General features: G+C 37.6%; 1 protein-coding gene and 1 pseudogene across 2 annotated transcripts in view; one reads left to right on the forward strand and one right to left on the reverse strand.

Moving 5' to 3' along the window:
• MSH3 (mutS homolog 3) overlaps positions 1-17,545 on the reverse strand; it is a 139,399-nt gene that overhangs the window by 100,950 nt on the left and 20,904 nt on the right. The gene's annotated exons all lie outside the window — the stretch shown is intronic.
• On the forward strand, positions 15,694-16,870 carry LOC308254489 (galectin-3-like; annotated as a pseudogene). The gene is made up of 2 exons: positions 15,694-15,714; positions 16,128-16,870. The product of its transcript is annotated as a galectin-3-like (transcript).

Here is a 17,545-nt window from a genome sequence, read left to right on the forward strand (position 1 = left end):
GAACTCCCATATGACCCAGTAATCCCACTTCTAGGAATATATCCCAAGAAACTAGAAACACCAATCAGAAACGATATATGCACCCCTATGTTCATAGCAGCACAATTCACCATAGCTAAGATTTGGAAACAGCCCAAATGCCCATCAGCAGATGAGTGGATTATAAAACTATGGTACATCTACACAATGGAATACTATGCTGCTATAAAAAAGAAGGAATTCTTACAATTTGCAGCAGCATGGATGGACCTGGAGAGCATTATGTTAAGTGAAATAAGCCAGGCAATGAAAGAAAAATACCACATGATCTCACTCATTTATGGATAATAAAGAACATTATAACCTGATAAACAAAAAGATAAATACAGAGGCAGTAAAGCACCGAACAGACTGTCAAATTACAGTGTGAAGGCAGGGGATTGTTAGGGAGGGGTGGGAAGAGATCAACCAAAGGACTTGTATGCATGCATATAAGCACAACAAATGGACACATGACACTGGGGGTGGGTGTGATGAGGGCATGCGACAGGTGGTAGAGGAGGCTGGGGGAGGGTCAATGGGGGGGAAAAAAGGAGATATATGTACTACTACATGTAATACTTTAAACAACAAAAAAATAAAAATTAAAAATAAATAAAAGAATTTTCAGTAACCACAAGAGGCTGGCCCCAATGAGAGTGACTGGAGCCCTGCCTTGATCTGGCACCCCTGCTCACCTCCTCCACCATCCCACCATGGCCGATGCCCGCCATGTTCCACACTCTGCCACCTGCTGACAATGCCTCCCATGTTCTGCACGCACCCCCTGGTGGTCAGCACACGTCATAGCGACGGGTTGTTCAGTTCTGCCGTTCGTTCTATTTGTATATTAGGATTTTATATATATAGATTCATTTCTTTTTCCTACCTCATTATACTATTGGCTAAGAATTCCAGGGCTGTATTGAACAAAAGTAATGCTAACAGGCATCCTTTGTCTTCTTACTGACACTAATGGGGAAAAGTTTCAACTTCTAAGTATAATGTTTGCTGTAGGTTTGGAGATAAATGACTTAATCTAAGGTTTGGTAAAATTCCCAGTTAGAGTAAAAAACAAAATCTTAGTATAAAGGATTTTTGAATCTTACCTAATGTTCTGTCTATATGTGTTAAAATGATCACGTGTTCTCTCTCACTTGCTTTCTTAACATATTATTCATATTTCCTGATGCTGAATGACTTTTGGTTTCCTGGGATATAATATCCTTGTCATTATGTTCTATGTTGCTCAAATAAAGTTATAAACTTGATTTCTTAGTGTTTTAATTTTTTTCCCAGGAAATCTGTGCCAGCATACCTGGCTCCAAAGGCTCTTTCTGTTCTACTACAAGACTAGACAGGCATAAGTAGATTCAGGAAGAAATCTAAGAGGAAGATTTCCTCCCATCTGTGGTGCTGAAGAAGGATTTTTCCACCTTTATCTGCTGGAGAGGGAGTGTCAGACTAACTATTGCAAGTCTCTTATCAATTTTTCCTGTAGACTCCCTTAATACCAGGATTTTGACAGCAAAGTTATTATTTAGCGACTCAAAAAGCAATGAGTGACCTTACATGAGCTCCACAGTGTGTTTGTACAAGTTCCTAGAGTGAACATGAAGGCAGCTGGTAACTCAATTACTGTTCTAATTAACATTTTGTATGATAAGCAGATAAGGATTTAGAAACCCATTAAATCTGATTAAAATGGACTTGCCCATTATCTTTGAGGCTTTCATGGAAGTATTACCAAAATGATAAATTCATTGTTCTGCAATCTGTATATTAACCGTTCTCATGCAAAATTTTTTCCATAAACTGGTTGGAGTTAAAAATCTCATATCTGGCCCAGCTGGTTATGGCTTAGTGGTTGAGTGTTGACCTATGAACCAGGAAGTCACAGTTTAATTCCTGGTCAGGGCATACCCTAGTAGGGGGTGTGCAGGAGACAGCCGATCAATGATTCTCTCTAAACATTGATGTTCCTATCTCTCTCTCCCTCTCCCTTCCTCTCTTGAAATAAATAAAAATATATTTTTTAAATTTCATATCTGTGTTTTCCTGTATTTCTTAAATTGAAGAAAGTTGAAACACTTATATACATAATGAGTAGCATGCAATCAGAATTTTATCAAACTAGATTTTAGTAAGTTTCTACATTAAACATAGAACTGTCAGTCTTGATTTCCCCAAACTGTAGTTAGTCTGTGGAATACTGACATCTGAATCATGTGCAACACACAGAAACAGCACAGATTCCACACTTCAAATGTGTTCAATCTGAACTCAGCAGGAAGCTAGGGGGAAAGAGGGTTTTAATTTTTATCAGTCTCACGAACAATACTGGCAGCCAACCTAGGACAGAATACAAAGTAGAAATGTAAATCTTCTCCAATGGTAGTCTATGTTTCAGCTGCTCTATTAGAGAAGGCAATAAATATCTTTCACCAGTTGGTTGGAGCACTGTCCTGTACACCAAAGAGTTGCAGGTTCAATTCCCAGTCAGGGCACATACCTAGGTTGAGGGTTCAATCCCCAGTCAGGACACATACGGGAGGCCACCAATCGATGTTTCTCTCTCACATAGATTTTTGTCTCTCTCTGCCCCCTTCCTCCCCCTCTAATATCAATAAAATTATATCCTAGGGCGAGGATTAGAAAAAAAAAATTTTTAAGCAACTATGGTAATATAAATTGACCTGGGTCTAAAATATTATGAAAATACCTTCCGTTTTCCACCCTCTGCCAAGGCTGTCTGCTCCTCCCTGGGTCAAGGTGGCAACTCTCCGTCTGTGCTGGATAGGAGGACTAATATGAGTCTGTCATCACGTGAGGTATACCAAGCCGGACTGTTCAAACAAAGATTTGTAATTTTTTAAAATTCTTTTCATATGTGGCATGCCTCTGTTGCCAAACATATTGTTTTTGAAAAACTAAATGGTGATAAAACTCTCAACAAGTGTGGAGCCCACACTGAAAAGAGGGTTGGGGACTTCAGACCCAATAATATCTTTCAATGTCAACGTGGTGACTCTCTGGTGTTGAATAACAGACCACCTACACAGATTTTGAACTTACATTCAACTGAGACCGAATAAATGGCAGCTAACCAATTTTATGATCTATGCTGACTTTAGAAACTGTAATTTTCATAGACAAAAAGAGCCTTGTTAAGGGCTGACCATCCACTGTAGGAAAACTCACAAGGCCTATTCTGACAGCGTACTTACTGATGATAATAATACTGATTGAGTTCCAAGCTTCCTGGCTGAATGATGAATCGCTCCTTTGAGAATACAATAGAGGACAAGACTGAATAAAAGAAACTATATAACATAGTTACAGTATCTCTATTTCAGAATTAGTAGGAAATTAATTTTATCACTGCTTATGGTAAGGAACTAGCATCACTTTCTTAGAAGACTAAGGGCTTTATGTGAAACTGTAATGATAAAGACAACCACTCGAACAAAAATATCAGAAAAACCCCATAGACCACATAATGAAACTTTTTTTAAAAAGGCACAAAAACTATATGGACCAGCTAACATCCAGTATATCTGCCATATTGACAAATGTAAATTTGCTGACCTTACCTATTAAAAGAAATTAATCCCAGATTGGATTACAAAGGAAAAATAAATAAAATCTCTATGCTACAAACAGGAGCACAACTTAAAACAAATTCTGAAAGGTTAAAAATAAAATAATAGCTGGAAAAAATTGCCCAGATGGATATACTAAGCAAATGCAAATACATAAAAAGAAATCATGTCACAAGACTTTATTATCAGGCAACATAGAATTCAGGACAAAAAGCATTAAGCAAGAATAAAAGAGGTATTTCATGATAAAAAGGGCACATAAGGATGAAAAACTTTCACCCCCATGTCCTTTGAAAATACTTTCAGATTTCTGAACCACTGAAATATACTACTTATTCAAAAATTTAAAATTTTCATGAAGAACAACAAGAAAAAGAAAAGAATGCATCCACTTTCAGTACTTGAATCGGGAAGGCTACAAGTCCTGGGACCCAGTGATTGGCGCCACCCTGCCACCTTGTGGAACGTGAGAGGAAGATGAATCCAAAGAGGTGAGACAAACAAGGACCCCTAAATCCAACCACACCTGAGTCTAGCCTACCCTCGAGCTTTTCTCTTACCTGAGCCAATATGTTCATTTTTACCTTTAAAATATTCAATGAATACTCACTAGAAAAAAAAAACTTTTTTTTAAAAGGGGTCTTTATTGGGGAAAAAAATGAGACATATATAATACTTTAAGCAATAAAGAAAAAAGGGGGAAGAAGGCTTTTGATGTCCAAAGAAAAAAGTGGATATAATCTAATCACACAGACAGCTCCTTAGAAACATGTCAATCTCTCTGAAGTCCACGTGGCCAACAGTGAACCAGGGTAAGGAAAACCCAAAGTCTGGTTCCAGCTAATGAATCTGCTTCAGACCAAACCAACAGGCAGGTAGACTACAGGACAGAGATTCTGGAGACCAGGAGGAGCCCCCTCTCAACCCTCTCCATCAAGCAGACTGAAGGGGCTTTAGCCAAGTTACCGCTGGGGATGAGAAATTAAAAGCGAAATAGGACCAGGCCCCTGCAGGATTAAGAAGCGCTGAGGTAAAGAAACACAGCAGGACCTACCCCTAGAGGACAGGCCTTTTGGGGAGCAAGAGTGAAGACTGAGAATTTCCTCACTCACTGTGTGAACTCCATGGGGCCTCAGAGGCCTAAGGCCCAGGAAGTAAGCAAGCATGCTTGATGGTTGCATTGTTTAAAAGAGTAAAAGAGATGGGAGGTATTATCTTAATATAAAAACTCTGTATTACATCTACACAATGGAATACTACGCTGCTGTAAAAAAAGAAGAAATGCTTACCATTTGCAACAGCATAGATGGAACTGGAGAGCATTACACTAAGCGAAATAAGCTGGTCAGAGAAAGATAAATATCACATGATCTCACTCATTTGTGGAATATAATAAACAACATAAACTGATGAACAAAAATAGAACCAGAGTCATAGAAGCATCGAACAGACTGTCCAACCTATGAGGGAAGGTGGAGGGTGAGGGGATGAGAGATCAACCAAAGGACTTGTATGCATGCATATGAGCAAAACGAATGCACACAGACAGTAGGGGGTGAGGGCACGTGCTGGGGGTGGGGGCGGCCTGGGAGAGGTCAAGGAGGGATAAAGGAGACTTATGTAATACTTTAAACAATAAAGAATTTTTTTTTAATTCTGTACTAGGTAAATTCATATCTTTCTAAACCTTTCTCTAGCTTTTTCTAAACTTCTGGGTTTACTTTTTTTTTCTCCAGTGGTTGTGACCTTTTTAAAGTAAAGCTCCATCAAAAACATTTCTAACCTGTCTTGCAAACCTGATAGAAAAGTACTTCTATCTGCAATGAGGTCAGGAAATCCAAGAGCACTCAAACCTGGGAAACCAAAGGGAAAAGAAAATGTGAAGGGGAGGAACGGGCAGCAGAAAACCCAAGGACCTAAAGAGGCCTCTCATGTCAGCCTGCAGGCATGACCTCCCAGTTCTACTTCCTTGATCCCGGGAATCTTCTCTAAGGATGAAGTCCTTTATAACAATATTTTAAAACCTTCACCCTTTCTTAATGTTTCAGCCCATCACAGTCCTGGGTCTTTTTACCACCCATCTGCACATACCGTCCCCCAGCCCCGTGTGCACATTCTTATTTAACAAGTGGGCCAAGACTCACCTCCTCTAAGACGCTTTCCCAGAAGGATGACCACAGCCTGTGCTTTCTACTGGACACATGGGACTGCGGTTTGCAAAGTAAGATCTTTAGAAATAAAGCAACTTTGTTTTAAGCACACATGCTTTTTGTCAGAAACTTTACTGCCAGAGATAGAAACACAAACTATAATATGCATTATGAAGGAATGAAAATTTCATGACATATTAGCCAAAATGTCAACTATGCTATAAAACATTACTCCTTTCAAAACCCAGAAGCAGAGGCGAAGGGAATGGCTGCTTCCCTGTGTGTTTTTCCTGAGAGACCGTATGATGTAGTGGTTAAGAGCATATGTTTCAGAGCCAGGAAGTCTGGATCAAATCCCAGTTCTGCCGCTTACTAGCTGTATAATCCTGAACTCAACATCTCTCTGTCTCAATTTCCTAATATATAAAATCTATATCAAAAGCATAGTAGATCCCTCACAGGGTGTTTGTGAAGATTAAATCAGTCAATAAATATAAAGTCCTTAGAATAGTGCCTAATACATAGTGTTAGCTATTGCTGCTGTTGTTATTATTATTATTATTATTACTGCTACTGTAGCATGAGAGATAAGAGTAGTCATGTGCTCACAGAAAAAGGGAAAAGGGGGAGAGAGCTTCAGAATAAAAGTAACTGGGCGGGATAAGCACAAATAAACAGTATGTCAGCAATAATGAACATTCTCAGTAGCTACCAATGTCTCCAACAGCACCTTTTTCACTCCAGGGTAACAGAGGATGAGGTTGGGGAATATCTAATGAGTGATTGCAGAAGCCACAGCTCCTCCCCAAAATCCTACATTACCTACTTCTGATGCCTGAAATGATTTTAAATACACACAAAGCATTTTCATCTCAAGTACAAACAAAAGGAGATACTCAAAGGTCACTTAAATAGCAGTCTTCAAAGATGAGAAAACAAAGATATAGAAAGACTAATACTATATACTGAGGAGAAAAATGAACTTCAACCCTACTCTCACACTAGGCCCCAAAATTAAATCAAAATATTTATCAGGGTTTAAAGTAAAAGCTAAAACTATAAAATTTCTAGAAGAAAACATAAGAAAAAAATCTTCATGACCTTGAAGCAGGCAAAGATGTATTAGGAACCAAAAAGCACTAACCATAAAAGAAGAAATTGATAAATTTGACTTCCATCAAAATTAAAGCCTTCTGTCCTTCCAAAGGTCGTCAAGAATATTAAAAAGTCAAGCCACAGAGTGGAAGAAAAATTCACAATACATATATCTGACAGTGGATTTTTATTCAGAATCTAGGAAGAATTCTTACAGCTCAATTACCACACAAGCAACCCATTTTTTTTAAATGGGCAAAGAAGATATAGGAATAACTAATAAGCACATGAAACATCACTGGTTATCAGAAAAAGCAAATTAAAACCAAAACAAGACACCACTTCACACTCACTATAATGGCTAAAATTTAAAAGACTGGCAATAATACTAAGAGTTAGCAAAGACGTGGAGCAACTACAACTCCCCTATCCTGCTGGTGGGAGTGTATAATTGAAGCACCGCTTTGGAAAAACTCAGTTTGGCCTATTCTTATAGTTAAATATATACTTACCTACCTATACAGCTCAGAAACCCACTCCTATTTACCCAAAATAAAAACATATGTCCATAAAAAGCCTAGTACACAAATGCTCTTACTGGAAATAGCCAAAACCCCAATGTTCAGCAAGTGGATGAATAAACAAATTTTGGTATACTCATACAATGTGATTCTACTGAACAAAAGAAAGAACAAACTACTGACACTCAACAACGTGGGTGAACCTCACAGGCGCTGTGCTGAAAGGAGCTGGACGCCGCCAAAGAGTACATACTGTAATGAGTCAATGCACGTGAAATCTAAGAGAGTCTGAAATATCATATAGTGAGAAATCAGATCAGTATTTGCTTGAAGTAGGAGATGGAGGGGAGGCTAAAATGACTGCAAAGAGGCACAGGGAACTTTCTTGGAAGATGGAAATGTTCTTCATAATTAGGGGAGATGGTTATATTGATGTATTTGTTTGTTAAAATTAACTGACTCACCCACAGAAAATGTGTAAATTTTATTGCATACTGTAAGTCATACTTAAGTTAATGAAAAATAAAGCTTTTAATATCTGCCATATAATTTATAGCTGAAATTTTTCTATTAAAAAGAAATCTGAACAATTAGACTAACCAATTCCTGTACAAATGAGTATTCCAAACACATTTAGGGAGTAAGGTTTTATTCCAGTATTTTATCAGCAAAAAACCAATAGTGCAGAGAAGTACCTCATTTGAGGAAAAATATTTACCAGTAACTTCAAAAAGTACATTCCATATCTACATGCTTTGAGATTATCATAGTTTAAATGTCATTTTATATATATGATACAATCATCATAACATGAGGTAAATTTTTAAAAATAATTTATGCTTCCTGTAGATAAAAAATTTTTCTATTGCACAACCACAAAATTATTACCAAACGTTATATCTGTCTTTAAGAAAAAACAAAAGAAACCATTCTTCTGAGGATGCCAAAGACATATGTACCTAAAGAGGACAATCAGCATTAAAATATTCTCAGATCAATGGAAATGCATCTGAAACATCTTTCTCATGCATGATTAAAAGCATTTTCTTGACAATCAACATATAATCAAAACCATTACACTCAGATCATAAGTCTTTTGAGCTAATTGACAAACTTATGCCTGCCTCAGACAACCTAAACGGACTATTCTTTCTAATGTTTTTCTCTATAAATACTAACTTTAATTTTATCCCAAGAAAGAGCTGCTTCAAAAAAAATAAAATCAACAAACTGACTATCTGGAATTCATAAGTACAATGAATAAAAATTAATATACACAAATAACAAAAAATAATAATTTCTCCCATCCAGCTAACTGGTATTTCCTTCTCAATTCAAGTCAACAAATCTTCACTGTTCAAGTAGTGGAGGGACAAATGGAAAAAAAAAAAAAGAAAGAAACTGAATTGTATTGAAATGGGTTGAATTATGTCCTCCTAAAACTCCTAACCTCCATTACATTAGAATGTGACCATATTTGGAGATAGCGTCTTTACAATGGTAATCAAATTAAAGTGGGTGATTGGGGTGAGTCTTAGTCCAATATGACTAGTGTCCTTATAAAAAAAGATGAAATTTGGACCCATGGGCATACACACAGAAGATGACATGAAGAGATATAGGAAGATGATGGCTATCTATGAATCAAGGAGAGAGGCCTGGACTAGATCCTTTCCACACAGCCCTTAAAAGGAACCAATGCTGCTGACATCTTAATTTTGGACTTTAGTCTCCAGATCAGTGAAACAATAAGTATGTTTTTTTTTAAGCCACCCCATCTATGGTACTTTGTTACTACAGTCCCAGAAAACTAATGCACTGTACACTAAAAGGCTTAACAGCTATTTGGAGATGCTTATAACAAATCACTAGAGTACCAGGAGGACTGGTATGCTGAGGTAGTATCTAACCATTTAAGAGTGTAAACATTCTGATCGTGGCTGACTTTAAACTACCAAGGCTTTAGCAACCTGAAAGAAAATTTCATCCTCACAAGCCACTACAAGCCAGCTCTAGCACAGAACTAAAATGCAGGCATCAGTACTTACTATCCACAGGTGATCCCAACGTACAGCCAAGGTTAGAGCCACAACTAAAACTTGCAGGGCAGCTTCACAAAAGTAATAAGATTGTTGAGATATACAATATTTTAACATTCAGATGTGGGGAAAGTACACTGCACAATGTAAAAATAGGTGAAGAAGGATGGAAAAATAAATGATGAATAAACACTAAGACCTAACATTTACTGAGCACTTACTATGTTCCAAGCACTGTTCTAAGCCTATTACAAGTATTAACTAATTTAAGCTTCACTATAACTCCCTGAGACAGTTCTGTTATCATATACACCTTTTTGAATAAGTAAACTGAGCTGCAGAGAAGTTAAGATCCACAGCTAATGAGCGAGGAAGCTGGGATTCTACACAGGCTATCTGGCCCCAGACTCCGTGCTCAGACCACTGTTCTGTGCCTCTCCCATCATGCATGCCATCTCTACAGCACATGGCAACTGGTCTGGTGTAGCTAGAGCCCGGAGTGAGGGGCAAGAGACTGGGTGGGAGAAAGTGTGCCATACTTCTGGCCTCAGGTATGTTACCTTACACAATGACTGGGTTTGCAAATCAAATTTTTGTAAAGTGGATTATTTTAAATATTTTTAATAACTTGTTCTTTAAACACATCAAATTAAATCAGAATTGACAATACCTAAAAGTCTCTAAGTAAAAAAATCACTGTAAAACAAAATCACCACCTCCTTATCTTGTGTCTAAATTCTGATTCTTATATGATAAGAACTGCTTATCGGGCAAAAAGCACCTATAATTGCTTAACGGCAATCAGCAAGGCCTAGAATCTCTAAGAACAAAAAGAGAAAATTCATCTAGACACCCTGAGCCACAGAGAGAACTCTGGAAGTTGAAGCTGCACTCACTACACACCTGAAGAACAGGCAGTAAGTTTTCCACTGCTGAGGTTAGAAGACATCCAATGAACACCTCACATTACCATAGCCCATGGAACTACTGCATTTCAGCACTGTTTTCTACACAGAGCCAATATTTAACTTGAAATCGTAGCTTTTAAAAGATCATTCTTTCTATCTATGTGTTTGCAGAGCATTGTAATCTATCAGCACTTTGACAAAAGTAGTATTTTAGTATATAAGATAATGGCAGGAGTGAACAAAACACACAGGTCCCTGAAGTAAAATCTATGCACTGTTAGCATAGAAGAAAAGATAAAGTGGAAGGAAATATGCAAGCAGGAAGCAAGATGGAAGCTTCTCCCCTAGAAGCACAGAGCCTTGGAACTAATCTAAGGGAGCCCTTTTCTCCGCAGCCCCAGGAAAGTGACAGAATGTGAATGTGATGAGAGGCTAAGCTCTGTGTCTCTCTGTAGCAGTAAGTAGGTGGGATGGAGGCAGAATATGACAATCAACCTGCAGGCCAGGCTGTTCCCAGTGTTCTCTGGCAAGTAGAAGAAATAGGATTTTATTCTGTATGGGTGGGCAACCTCTTGTCTTACTCAATTTAATCACCCACAAGTAAACTTTGTGATATGCGGGGGTTGATAGTTAAGAGTTACATAAAAGACTGTAAAGAATACTTACCTATAAGGTAATTCATACATAAATGATACCCTGACTTAGCAACTAGAAATTGCTCAGACTTAAAAGTCCTTCAAAATCCTCAATATTTCATTCAGAACCACAACAAGGATTTACATTCTTTTTTTTTTTTAAATATATTTTATTGATTTTTTACAGAGAGGAAGAGAGAGGGATAGAAAGTTAGAAACATCGATGAGAGAGAGACATCGATCAGCTGCCTCCTGCACACCCCCTACTGGGGATGTGCCCGCAACCCAGGTACATGCCCTTGACCAGAATCGAACCTGGGACCCTTTAGTCCGCAGGCCGACGCTCTATCCTCTGAGCCAAACCAGTTAGGGCAAGGATTTACATTCTTATTTGCCAAGAAAGTAATGTCTACTTGAACAGTATTAAACACCTGTCAATTTTCAGCTAGTGTGAAACATGAGGCAGAAGAAACTGGGCATCCAAGGAGGAGAGGCAGTGGTCTGACCTAATTCCAGGAAACAGCTACTCATTAACAAAAAGTTCTCTAAAGCCAGAATCCCCCTTACCAAAAACATTTTACATCATTACCCAGTACACACACATATTGCTAGGGTATTTTTCTTTGCTACTCTAACCAATTACTACAAACTTAGTGGCTTAAAACAACACACATTTATTATCTTACAGTTCTGTGACTCAGAATTCCACCACCGGTCTCACGGGGCTACACTCAAGGTGTCAGCAGGGGTGTGTTCCTTTCTAGAGTCTCTAGGGGAGAACCTGGTTCCCTGCCTTCCCTGGTTTCTAGAGGCAGGCTACATTCCTTGGCTCATGGCTTCTTCCTCCACCTTCAAAGCCAGTGCTGCTGGGTCAAACACTGCATCACTGCATCATTCTGAACTCTTCTTCCTCCTCCTCTTCCACATTTAAAAGACTCTTAAGATTAATGAGGCCCACCTGGAAAACCCAGGGTAATCTGCACATCTCACACATCTGCTTCCCAACTTTCTGTTCAAGCTGTCTGGCCTTGCCTTGAGAGTTCTCTGTCATAATCAGTCAGATCATTCCTCCAGACTCCTCAAATGCTGGTTCTTCCTATTCCACTACTATCAATAAACCTATTACACGTATACCCCATTTATGCTTTTCAAGTAGAGCTTTTCCTGTAGAGTTACACTCAATAAAATGCACAAGGAGGTTCCTTATTTAGATAAGCCCTGTAGCAAACACTCCTGAAGAGTAACTATCTCTATTAATTTATCATATTTTTAAATATGGATTTTCCTATATATGAGTTAAGCACACCCATTAAAAGTGCTAACTAGATATATAAAAACTATCAGTACCAAAAAACACTATTAAAAATACAATGACATTTCCACCACAGAAGGAATTAGTATACTTTTTAAAAGGAAATCAATACAAAATAGATTATTATGATGACTTTCTCTCTAAATGTTTTCCTAGAGACATTTTCCTACTATGTATGAGATTTATCTCTACTACTTAATGCACTACCATCTCTACTACTACAATCAATTTTTTAATTCTAAATTTTCTGCATAGTGAAGTGAAATTATTATGCAATAATGAAATAGAATGGCACAGCAGTCTACTCTAGAAACAAGGAATAAGGAATAAGGAAGATGAGAAAGACAGAATAGGAAGAAGAAGAAAAAAGATTTTCTAATGAGCACTATACTAGAAAAGGTTTCAAGTGCCAGAGATGAGGCTGGGACCTTGTGATCATCAATATTAATCTTTAATAGTTACCTAATTTCTTGTCCAGGATAGCTTAACCATGTACATTCCATTAATGTTTACTGCAAAGGAATGTCCATGGAAATGTTAGGATGTCTAAACAACTAATTTAAAGTGGCATTATTTTTCCTTAATTTTTGAAGAATAAAAATAAGGAAAAAATATTAGGCAATTAATATGGTCTTCCCAAAAGACATAAATGAGTTGGATACACCCATACCATTTAAATACACATTTATCATCATATATGTTATATGTATGAATTTCTAGCCACTACCACAATCTCTGTGTTTATAAAATCAGATCATTTTTTATAAGGAAAACAAATAGGAAATACCCATTATTCTCTTTATTCCAAAAGTCACTTGTGTAATCATTCATTCATCAAGCATTTTTAAGTACCTACTATATGCTAGCTACTATGATAGATGCTGGGGACACAAAAATCACTAGATATAGCTTCTATCATCAGCCATCTCTTCTCAGTCTTTTTCACAGGAAACTTTTTATCCACCCCTTCCTTAAAATTGCTTTCTCTCTGCTGTTTCACCTTGGATTCTTCTTCACTTTCACTTTACATTACTTTTCTCCCCAAACTCCACATCGGTCCTGCCTCAGGCTACCATGCTCACTCTGGCAGAGCAGCCAGCCAAACTAGTTTCTACCCCCTAAGAAAATCACACTCTCTCACACCTCCATCTGCCTTGCCCAACTCCTCAGGCACCAGTTACTCCATAAGACCTTAATAATTGGCACTTTCATTGTAATTGTTTACTTCCATGACTACCACCCCTTAGACCAGTGGTTCTCAACCTTTCTAATGCCGCGACCCTTTAATACAGTTCCTCATGTTGTGGTGACCCCCAACCATAAAATTATTTTCGTTGCTACTTCATAACTGTAATTTTGCTACTGTTATGAATCGTAATGTAAATATCTGTGTTTTCCGATGGTCTTAGGCTCTACAGCAGCGGTTCTCAACCTGTGGGTCGCGACCCACAGGTTGAGAACTGCTGGAGGGTCGCCTAAGGCCATCAGAAAACACGGATATTTACATTACGATTAATTAACAGTAGCAAAATTACAGTTATGAAGTAGCAACGAAAATAATTTTATGGTTGGGGGTCACCACAACATGAGGAATTGTTTAAAGGGTCGCGGCATTAGAAAGATTGAGAACCACTGCCTTAGACTATAAGAATCTGGAAGGCAGGGATCTTACTCATTTTTCTATCTTCACCATCTAGCAATGAACTTGGCATACAGTAAGCACCCTATCAATATTTTTAAGGATAAATGAATGAATGAATGAATGAATGAATGATGATGTGCAACTCAGAGAATGTACAAGTAAGTTGAGAATCTACTGGAAATACCTATGAATATAGATGTTTTATAGGGACAGGAAAGTGATAATCAATTCAAATGTACTGTTAGCTATCTAAATTTAAAAATAAACTTGAAGGAAGAATAAAATACCTTAATTAGAAAAGTGAGCTATTATAAAAACTGGCAAGTGAACCATCCTCAGGCCATTTCTAGACCTTACATTCATCATTTGTATTTCTCTAAACTCTGGTTCAGATTTTCTTTTTCATTCAAGCAATGGTCCCATTTATGTTGAATTTATCTAAAACGCATACAGAATTGCAATGACAAGATAAATGCGACATAGATAGCCCCTACACATTTCCCTAACTTAAGTCATTGCCCTTCCACCTTCAAATTGTTGCCACATCCACAAGCACATTATTACTACATCTGAATGGTAATAAATACAAATTTATGAAATCACAGGTTTGATTCCTAATTGCACGTTTTTAGTACACATTAAAATAAATATTTAACTATGAAAGTAAAAATATGTTTATTTGTGAACCAGTTAGAATTTTACCAGGTAAGTAAACCAGGTGCAAGTCGGCTCTACCTGTATAACCCACCTACAAACCGTCCCTGCTCCAGGGACATTCCTCTTTCCAATCAGGACTCTGCACATGATGTGTACACTTCTCTCAGCTCTGAATTCACTTGGTGTTAAGTGTCCAAATAATTTTGATTTTGAGCTTTAATACCCAATTTCTTTTGTAATAAACAAGGAAGGAGAAACTTCATAAGAAGATAGTATATCTTCATCATCATGACAGCATTCTGAAGCTTACATTTAATTCCAAAACTATTTATTAAAGTTGCTAAAAAGTTTTTTCTTGCAAAAATATTTCAACTGTGGTAGTGGAAATTTCAAAAAAGAAAAGCTGAACTACCCATATCACCATAAAGATCTTTTTAAAGGAGTCTTTGCTAGCATGGGTGGGGGCCTGAACCACATTTGTTTTCTGTAATGTTTCTCAGTATATATTCTCAAGACAAACAGAAAGAGTAACAATCAAGATAATAAGGTTGATTTCCTAAGATTCAAGCTGAAATCTTATAAACACATTTAAATAAAGATAATTAACCTAAGAAAAACTGATAGTTTATCATTATTTAGAAATAAAAAAATCTACCTTAGTACAAACTTTGACTAATAGTTATTCTAAATTACCCTATGTCAAATTACCATATGACAAATGAGGTTTCAGCAGCCATTAAATTCAATCACAGAATATACAAAATCCTTTGGAGACCTCTTGTGGTAAAAGTTAAGAATACATACACACACACACACACACACACACACACACACACACAAGTATGTACTTTAAAATGTATATTCCATAGTTCCAAGCCATTCTGCTTCCTTTCATCACATAGCTTTATTATTTCTTCAATATTAGTAAAATATCAACCAAAGACTGAAAAAAATTGTGCTATTTTTACCTTCAGGTTTACAGCAGAAGAAAAAGAGATTCTAAGTCTGAGACACAAGAATCTACCTATCATTATTTAAACAGACAAGAAGATACCACCAAAAACAAGCAACTTTTCTCAAAAAGTCAATGCTATATTGTTCACCGGTAGTAAATATGGAACAGAATGTTGGCAAGGTATGTTGTCCATACCTACTATTAAAAGCATTCCTATCCCCGTTGCTGATTTTTTTTTTCTTTTCTTTGTTAACATGGCTGTGATTTGTATCTCAGGTAGATAAAGGCTAAGTTTTATGGATCCACTAGCATTTAGGGGGGAAATGAAGGTAGGACCACACCTCACACAGTTAAGTAAAATAAAGAAACGTGAATTAAAAGCATTCTGAATGCTAAAATTAAATTAAATTCTAAAATAAAAATAAACTGACTAAACTAAAATTTAGATGATTATTGAAGTATTTTCAGAATGCCAAGAGATCTAAGTGTAAAAATAATGTAATGCTATCATAACCATGGAGGACTTAATTGGTCCAGTCTACTAAAATCACATAGAATAGTGAATTAAGAGGACAACACGACCTCCCCGGGAGCCACACCCAGAGCAAGCCAGCGAGTGCCGAGGGGCAGGGAAACTGGCAGACAGTTTTCCACTTAATGATGCCATATCTGGGTCTGGGAACCCCAACCCTCAAGGATGGCCGGGTCCATGGGGAAACCAGCCTGCTGGGGCAGGAGGCTACCCAGGGGCCACCTATCCTGGGTCTTACCCTGGACAGCCACCTATCGCAGCTCCTGGGAACTACCCCGGACAGGCACCTCCTGGTGCCTACCCTGGTCGTACAGCAACTGCTTATCCTGGACCAAATGCACCAGGAAGTGGGTCTGGACTCTGGAGCCTACCCTGGTGCCAGCCCCACTGGTGTCCCTGCTGGACCACTGACTGTGCCTTATGAACTGGCTTTCCCTAGAGGGGTCATGCCTCGCATGCTGGTAACAGTTATGGGTACAATAAAACCCAGTGCAAACAGACTTGTTTTAGATTTCGAGAGAGGGAATGATGTGGCCTTCCACTTTAACCCACGCTTCAATAAAGACAACAAGAGAGTCATTGTTTGCAATTCAAACCTGAATAATAACTGGGGACAGAAAGACAGATGATTTTCCCATTTGAAAGGGATAAACCATTCAAAATCCAAGTACTGGTTGAATCCCAGCACTTCAACGATGCTCACTTGTTGCAGTACAATCACAGGGTGAAAAATCTCAGGGAATCAATGCATTGGGAATTTCTGGTGACATCAGTCTCAACAGTGTTTCACACACTATGATATAATCTTAAAGGGGCAGATACTCTTTTAAAAAAATGAAAATGAATGTAAACCTTACCCATTTAAAAGTTTCATGCTCACTGTAAGTGAAAATTTTTGCCTTTAGTCAACAACATCCTTCTTATAAATCATCCATTTAATAAGTATTCTAAGAGTTTAAAAAAAGAAATAGTGAATTAAAATATAATAAGTAATGTTTCTTAAAGAGGGTTAAAAAGAAATGAGGATATCTCCAAGGGCCAAAATAATATGAGAAACAGCTGTAGATGGGAGAAGGCACAGAAAGAAGAACAAGAAGGTCCAACATTTTTCTTCTGAGAGGAATTCCAAAAGAGAACAGGAGAGAGGCAATATTAAAAGAAATAATGGCTGATAGGAAGAAGGAGAATAGGTTTTACTATAGAGAGCTTTCTACACTACACACTTTACATATGTTAATCACAACAATCCTATAGGGATAATCCTCTTATTATCCCTATTTTAAAGAAAAGGAAATTGAAGGACAACACAGTTGGGTAACTTAGCCAAAGTCACCATGGGGAAGAGCCAACTCTCCAACCCAAAACCGATGTAATAGGAGCCACCTATGTGACCACTTAACTTCTGAATCTCCACGACTCCACTCTGTCCATTAACAGAGATTAGCTGTAGACACTGCACAGAAATGTGGGTTGACTTTT

The sequence above is a fragment of the Plecotus auritus genome (assembly GCF_963455305.1).
Source record: "Plecotus auritus genome assembly, chromosome: 7".
Lineage (NCBI taxonomy): Eukaryota > Metazoa > Chordata > Mammalia > Chiroptera > Vespertilionidae > Plecotus > Plecotus auritus.